General features: G+C 44.7%; 1 pseudogene; it reads left to right on the forward strand.

Annotated features, from left to right (window-relative positions):
- Positions 1-563: 563 nt before the first annotated feature.
- LOC144485778 (uncharacterized) lies at positions 564-8,763 on the forward strand (annotated as a pseudogene).
- Positions 8,764-8,827: the final 64 nt, after the last annotated feature.

Below are 8,827 nucleotides of genomic sequence, written 5' to 3' on the forward strand. Positions count from 1 at the left end.
TATGGAAATAGTGTGAGGTAGATCAGCCAATTCTCAATCAATGGTTGAAGCAGTTCGATGGGCTGAATGGCCAACTGCAGCTCCAATTTGTTATGATTTCTGTGCTGGACAGGAAGCAGTGAGCATGGATCTGTCAATCAGCTTCAATCAGCACCTTCAGGAGAATCGGGAGGGTGAATATTAGATACAGCAGAGTGAGAATGGAGGGAGAGTGTGTGGGATGGAGATTTACAGCTTTGGGGAATGAGAGAGGAAAGAATGTTCCATAGAAACTAGAATTGTCTGTTCTGAATTTCTATTTCTATTTCTAACTCATTTTACAGGATATTGAAAGAGGAATTACAGACTGAAATCTCAAATGTCACGTCTCGATCTGGCAGTCATATTCCTTGGGAGCAAAATATCATCGGCCTTTGAATCTGGAAGGAGAAATGTTTGTCCAGTCTGTCGATTTGAAAAAAAATTCAAACATCAGTGTGACTGGAACAGCAGCAACACACTGTCACACTCGAGTGAGAGTGTTCCAATGCACTGACTAAAGAGCTTTAACCAGTTACACAGCCTGAATAAATATCACACCATTCACAGTGAGGAGAGACCGTACTGGTGTTGTGCCTGGCCGAGGCTTCAACTGATTGTCCACCCAAGAGAGTGGCAAGGACACCTGCACCATGGAGAAACCATGGAAATGTGTGGACTGTGGGAAGAGATACAGAGCCCCATCTCAGCTGGAAGCTCATCGGCGCAGTCACACTGGGGAGAGGCCGTTCATCTGCTCTCAGTGTGGGAAGGGATTCGCTCTGTTATCCACGTTGCAGAAACACCAGCGAGTTCACACTGGAGAGAGACCGTTCACCTGCTCTCAGTGTGGGAACAAATTCACTCGGTTATCCAATCTGCAGGCACACCAGCGAGTTCACACTGGGGAGAGGCCGTTCACCTGCTCTCAGTGTGGGAAAGGATTCAGTCAGTTTTCCAGCCTGCGGACACACCAGCGGGTTCACACTGGGGAGAGGCCGTTCACCTGCTCTCAGTGTGGGAAGGGATTCAGAGCTTCATCCAGCCTGCTGATACACCAGCGAGTTCACACTGGGGAGAGGCCCTTCACCTGCTCTCAGTGTGGGGAGGGATTCAGAGCTTCATCCAGCCTGCTGATACACCAGCGAGTTCACACTGGGGAGAGGCCGTTCACCTGCTCTCAGTGTGGAAAGGGATTCACTCGGTCATCCAGCCTGCGGACACACCAGCGAGTTCACACTGGGGAGAGACCGTTCACCTGCTCTCAGTGTGGGAAGGAATTCATAACTTCATCCAACCTGCGGACACACCAGCGAGTTCACACTGGGGAGAGGCTGTTCACCTGCTCTCAGTGTGGGAAGGGATTCACTCAGTCATCCCACCTGCGGAGGCACCAGCGAGTTCACACTGGGGAGAGGCCATTCACCTACTCTGTGTGGGAAGCGGTTCAGTGATTCATCCAGCCAGCAGAAACACCAACAAGTTCACACTGGGGAGAAACCGTTCACCTGCTCTGTGTGTGGAAAGGGGTTCTTTCGGTTATTCTGCCTGCAGACACACCAGGGAGTTCACACTGGGGAGAGACCGTTCAGCTGCTCTGTGTGTGAGAAGAGATTCATTCTTTCATCTCAGCTGTTGGTACACCAGCGAGTTCACGAGTGGTTCCAGTGGTCGATTTTGCTGTTATTGTTTCTGCTTTCAATTATATTGGTCAATGGGGAGGGTCAGAGGGTTTCTTTGTGCTGGACTGGCCGGTCTCACAACTTTGCCTCCAGTGGGCTGATGCTCTTTGAGTCTTGTTGCGAATACCTGGTTTCAAATTTCACACGGATCACAGAGTGACAGGGTGCTCGGAAGTTCTGAGATATTAAGTCAGCATTTCTGTTTGAAACCTCCCAAATGCCCATCCAATTTCCTTTGTAATTGTTTATTGTCTCCACTTCCTCCTCCCTCGTAGGCAGCGAGTTCCAGGTCATTACCATTCACTGCATCAAAATATTCTTCCTCACATGGGCAGCACAGTAGCACAGTGGTTAGCACTGCTGCTTCACAGCTCCAGGGACCTGGGTTCAATTCCCGGCTTGGGTCACAGTCCGTGTGGAGTTTGCACATTCTCCTCGTGTCTGCGTGGGTTTCCTCCGGGTGCTCTGGTTTCCTCCCACAGTCCAAAGATGTGCGGGTTAGGTTGATTGGGCATGCTAAAAATTGCCCCTTAGAGTCCTGAGATGCGTAGGTTAGAGGGATTAGCGGGTAAATGTGTAGGGATATGGGGGTAGGGCCTGGGTGGGATTGTGGTTGGTGCAGACTCGATGGGCCAAATGGCCTTTTTCTGCACTGTAGGGTTTCTCTGATTCTATGATCCCACCCAAATCTTTAAATTTGCTTGTCATCCTTGTCCCATCAGCTAATAGGAACAGATTTTCTTTGTCCACCTTATCTAAACCTGTCAGAATCTTGTCCACCTCTATCAAATCTCCCCTCAACCTCCTTTGCTCCAAGGGGAACAACCCCAGCCTGACATTGACAATACAGATCAATCCAACAGAATATGTTACCTTCTGAAATCAAATGGGAATGTTCAATTTCTGTTTTAAAGATACTGTGAATATATTGTCCTGGACAATAAAGGAATTGGAATAACTCACCTTGGCTGTGGTTGAATGGAATATATCAATCTGGGACCCACTTACATTCTAATGAAAGTCTGGAATGTGTAGCTGGAAATCCCTCCCGAACAGCACTTTGGGTTACCTATACCTCAGGCATTGTAGCAGTTCAAGAAGGCAGTGTTGGGGTTGACCACGGCCGAGGCAGCTACATACAGCCACAGATTCTGTGATAATTGATGGACTGTAGTTTGAATGTGAGGCATTATGGGACTGGACTATGGAGTCATAGAGGTTTACAGCATGGAAACAGGCCCATCGGCCCAATTTGTCTATGCTGCCCTTTTTTTAAAACCCCTTAGCTAATCCCAATTGCCCGCATTTGGCCCATATCCCTCTATATCCATCGTACCCATGTAACTATCTAAATGCTTTTTAAAAGACAAAATTGTACCCGCCTCTACTACTGCCTCTGGCAGCTTGTTCCAGACACTCACCACCCTCTGTGTGAAAAAATTGCCCCTTTCGACACTTCTGTATCTCTCCCCTCTCACCTTAAACCGATGCTCTCTAGTTTTAGACTCCCCTACTTTTGGGAAAAGATATTGACTATCTCGCTGATCTGTGCCCCTCATTATTTTATAGACCTCTATAACATCACCCCTCAGCCTTCTACGCTCCAGAGAAAAAAGTCCCAGTCTATCCAGCCTCTCCTTATAACTCAAACCATCCAGTCCCAGTAGCATCCTAGTAAATCTTTTCTGCACTATTTCTAGTTTAATAATATCCTTTTCTATAATAGGATGACCAGAACTGCACACAGTATTCCAAGTGTGGCCTTACCAATGTCCTGTACAACTTCAACAAGACATCCCAACTCCTGTATTCAATGTTCTGACTGATGAAACCAAGCACGCCAAATGTCTTCTTCACCATTCTGTCCACCTGTAACTCCACTTTCAAGGAGCTATGAACATGTACCCCTCAATCTCTTTGTTCTGTAACTCTCCCTAACGCCCTACCATTAACTGAGTAAGTCCTGCGCTGGCTCAATCTACCAAAATGCATCACCTCGCATTTGTCTAAATTAAACTCCATCTGCCATTCGTCAGCCCACTGGCCCAATTAATTAAGATCCCATTGCAATCGAAGATAACTTTCTTCACTGTCCACTATGCCACCAATCTTGGTGTCATCTGCAAACTTACTAACCATGCCCCCTATATTCTCATCCAAATCATTAATATAAATGACAAATAACAGTGGACCCAGTACTGATCCCTGAGGCACACTGCTGGTCACAGTCCTCCAGTTTGAAAAACAACCCTCTACAACCACCCTCTGGCTTCTGTCAAGAAGCCAATTTTGTATCCATTTAGATACCTTACCCGGGGTCCCGTGAGATTTTAACCTTATGCAACAACCTACCATGCGGTACTTTGTCAGAGATCTTGCTAAAGTTCATGTCGACAACATCAACTGCACTGCCCTCATCTATCTTCTTCGTTACCCTTTCAAAAAACTCAATCAAATTTGACTACAGCTCAGCTTCTGCAATCATGGACCATTAAAGCTGCTTAGCAGTGCCCTGACAGAGGACCTGGTGAGAATATTTCCTCATTGAGTTAGAATTAAACTTATTCCAGGACTGGCTGGTGTTCAGCGGCTGAGATACCTGAATCTGTGAAAAGGGGGTCTGACCAATCAACAAACAGTGGTAGGTAGTTGATTAAGAAGTTAAGAAGCGTTCTCAGGCATTGTTTAAATCAGGGGTCTCCAAACTTTCCAGTACGAGGGCCACATCGTATATTTCACACATTCTCGGGGCCCAAAGAAAAAAAATTAGTTAATAAATGAATGAATAAAATTTAAATGAATGAATAAGTTTTACTTGGATCACCTTTGTAATCAGCATGATATGATTCAGAACAAAAGAGAAATGTGACAATTACAAAGAAACAATGCCGTGCTTACACTGAGAAATGCTATATAATGAGTAAAAATGTCAAACATTAGCAAATGCTCTGACAAAATAATCAATTACTTAACGGCAGATGAGAAAAGCAGGCTATTCATTTTTAATTAATTTTATTTACTGAAATTTTACAAATGTTTATTGAAATGAGAATTTGCCCCATTTTGTGGCACACAATAAGAAAAATAAACTCGCCCCAAGAAAGAACTTCAGTAAAACAAAGCAAAGAAATTCAAAATAAACTTGAACCATTAATAAAGGTCGAACAAAAATAAATTCAGTCTGCACCTTTCTACACAATTCTGGCAATTGGAGTTTTCAATCGTCACCAACAAATCATGACGTTTTGCACAAGATTAATGGGAATGATGGAACTGCTTTTTTAATTTCAAAATATTGCTGAACTGAGGTTTCAAGCTTGAGGAGCTGTGGTGAACCATCGTTGGTTCCCACTGTGGGTTATTCCTATGTTACTGTTGGGTTAGGGTGTTGCCACTGTGAGGGTTGTATAATGTTGTTGGGTTAGGGTGTTTACCTGTGGTAGATGTTGTTATGGCACATCCCGGTCGGGCCCCGCCTCCTGGGGAGAGGTATAAGACCCTCTGCTCAGGCGGGACCCCTCCAGTCTGAATTGGTGTATTCGTGTTAGTTAGTTCCATTGTTTGCTAATAAAAGCCTTCAATAGCTGAAGCCTTGTACCTCGTGCTTGATTGTCGCGTATCAGGAGCCAATTATTAGAATGGACTTCAAATGCTCATCAGATAAATTTGCTCGATATTTGGACTTGAGATACTTCATTTTTGAAAATATTTGTTCACACAGGTACGTTGTACCAGAAACCGATACAAATCCACAAGCAAATCGCTTCAAATTTGGAAACTGCTCAGGCTGCAAAGATTTATAAAATTGGATCAGATTTCCTTCTTTATACTTGTCTTTCAGCGTGTCATCCGATTGGAGATCAATAATTTCCATTTGAAACTGACTTAGGAGTGTTTCAACATTGCAGTCAAATGGATTTTGAAACAGCTTTATTTCATCTGTGTTTCCATCAAGATCAGAAAATTGTTCCTGAAATTGTTTTTGCAAGTCCTTAATGATTTCTGTTGCAAATGAAGGAAATTCTGCTTCACTTTCTTCATGAAATTTTTCACAACATGGAAAATGAACCAAGTTATGAACTTTCAGCTGTCCTTGAAATAGCATCAGTTTTGCCCTGAATGCCTTGACATGCGCGAATAAATTTGCTGATGACACCAAGATTGGTGGGGTAGTGGATGAGGTGGAGGGGTGTTGTAGGCTGCAAAGAGACATAGATAGGATGCAAAGCTGGGCTGAAAAATGGCAAATGGAGTTTAACCCTGATAAATGTGAGGTGATTCATTTTGGTAGGACAAATTTAAATGTGGATTACAGGGTCAAAGGTAGGGTTCTGAAGACTGTGGAGGAACAGAGAGATCTTGGGGTCCATATCCACAGATCTCTAAAGGTTGCCACTCAAGTGGATAGAGCTGTGAAGAAGGCATATAGTGTGTTAGCTTTTATTAACAGGGGGTTGGAGTTTAAGAGCCGTGGGGTTATGCTGCAACTGTACAGGACCTTGGTGAGACCGCATTTGGAATATTGCGTGCAGTTCTGGTCACCTCACTATAAGAAGGATGTGGAAGCGCTGGAAAGAGTGCAGAGGAGATTTACCAGGATGCTGCCTGGTTTGGAGTGTCGGTCTTATGAGGAAAGGTTGAGGGAGCTGGGGCTGTTCTCTCTGGAGCGGAGGAGATTGAGGGGAGACTTAATAGAGGTTTATAAAATGATGAAGGGGATAGATCGAGTGAACGTTCAAAGACTATTTCCTCGGGTGGATGGAGCTATTACAAGGGGGCATAACTATAGGGTTCATGGTGGGAGATATAGGAAGGATATCAGAGGTAGGTTCTTCACGCAGAGAGTGGTTGGGGTGTGGAATGGACTGCCTGCAGTGATGGTGGAGTCAGACACTTTAGGAACATTTAAGCGGTTATTGGATAGGCACATGGAGCACACCAGGATGGTAGGGAGTGGGATAGCTTGATCTTGGTTTCAGATGAAGGTCGGCACAACATCGTGGGCCGAAGGGCCTGTTCTGTGCTGTACTGTTCTATGTTCTATGTTCTATAAATCAAATTTGTTTCACCTTGCAACTTCAGATTCAATTGATTCATATGGCCTGTCACGTCTGCAAAATATGCCAATTTCCAAAGCCAGTCAGTGTTTGATAAAAGTGGTTCGGGTCGATTCTTCTGTTGGAAAGGAATCAATTTCCTCTCTGAGCTGAAAGAACCATGATAGAACCTTTCCACAACTAAGCCATCGAACTGCTGTATAATAAGGCAAGTCACCGAACTCAGAATCAGTTTCTTTCAGAAAATCACAAAACTGGCGATGATTAAGTCCGTGAGATCGAATGAAATTCACTTTTGAAACAACAGGTTTCAGAACGCAAGACATATCCACATATTTTCCGCACAATGCTTGTTGATGGATAATGCAATGCAGAAACATGGGCTTTGACAATCCACCAACCTCACAAGCTTTTGTGATTTGTCCAACCAAACCTTTCTTCACCCCAGACATGTTCTTTCCTCCATCAAGTGTCACACATTGCAGTTTATTCCACTCCAGGTTATATTCTAACACAGTTTTTTGCAATTCTTTGAAGATGTCTTCTCCAGTTACTGTGCTGTGCATGCTATGCACTGATGCTAATTCTTGTGTCACATTAAATTCACTGTCGACGCCACGGATGAATACTAGGAGTTGTGATGTGTCACACACATCAGTCGATTCATCAAGTGCGAGAGAATACAACTGAAAAGGTCTTGCTTTGTCTGCAATTTGATTAAATATATTGCTTCCTATATCCTCAATTCTACGAGCAACAGTATTTGGCGCAAGACTGATGATTTTGAACAGATTTGCTTTTTCTGGGCATAACTCTTCCACTGCTTCCATCATACACTCTTTGATGAGATCTCCATCGGTGAATGGCTTTCCTCTTTTAGCCAACACATAAGCTAGTTTGTAACTGGCCCTGGTTAAAGCTTCATTTTCAGTTCTCTTCTGCGTAAAAAAAGCTTGTTGGGAAAGCAACCTGCGTTGCATTGATTCAAATTGTTCTGAACGCTGTGTTCCTGTGAATTGGGAATAACTTGGTTCATGTTTGGTCTCATGGTGCCGACGTACATTGTACTCCTTCAAAACTGCAACAGTTTCATTGCATATGACACACAAGGCTTTATCACCTGCTTGTACAAAGAAGTACTTCACACCCCATTCTTCATTAAACAGGCTGCACTCACTGTCCACTTTTCTTTTCTTTTTTCCTTCCATAACTGAATTGGTCTGAATCCGTCATTGTTCTCGCTCATTTCAGACAGATGGAGCTTACGGATTGGATAAAGCAGCTGTCACTCAGTCAATGCAGAGCGGCAATTGGATAACAGATGTCTCAATTGCTGATTTGTTTAATGAACTGTCAGTCACAGGACGGCAGCTCTGATTGTACAATCGGCCGGTAAAGAGGGCAGGGATTCCCATGGGTCCATCAGACACTGCGCGGAGCGGCAGCAAATGTCCGGCCTGTGGCTTCCGTCCCCGTGTCCGGATCCTGAGTCAGCGGCGGGGTTCCGGACGTGGGAGTATTTTCGGCAGCGGGAATCCCGTCCCGCCCCACTGGCTGTGGGCCAGATGTGGCCCGCGGGCCGTAGTTTGGAGACCCCTGCCTTGGAGCAAAGGAGGTTGAGGGGAGATTTGATAGAGGTGGACAAGATTCTGACAGGTTTAGATAAGGTGGACAAACAAAAGCTGTTCCCATTAGCTGATGGGACAAGGACGAGGGGGGTGCAGATTTATGGTTTTGGGTCAGAGAAGCAGGGGTGGGGGATTTGAGGAAGAATATTTTGATGCAGTGAATGGTAATGACCTGGAACTCGCTGCCTATGAGGGTGGAGGAAGTGGAGACAATAAACAATTACAAAGGAAATTGGATGGGCATTTGGGGTGTTCCAAACAAAAATGCTGACTAAATATCTCTGAACTTCCTGTCACTCTGTGATCCTTGTGAAATTTGAAACTAGGTATTCGCAACAAGACGCAAAGAGCATCACCCCACTGGAGGCAAAGTCGTGAGACCGGCCAGTCCAACAGAAAGAAACCCTCCGACCCTCCCCATTGACCAACTGTGAGAATGAAC

This window comes from Mustelus asterias, unplaced genomic scaffold (assembly GCF_964213995.1).
Source record: "Mustelus asterias unplaced genomic scaffold, sMusAst1.hap1.1 HAP1_SCAFFOLD_220, whole genome shotgun sequence".
In the NCBI taxonomy this organism is placed as follows: domain Eukaryota; kingdom Metazoa; phylum Chordata; class Chondrichthyes; order Carcharhiniformes; family Triakidae; genus Mustelus; species Mustelus asterias.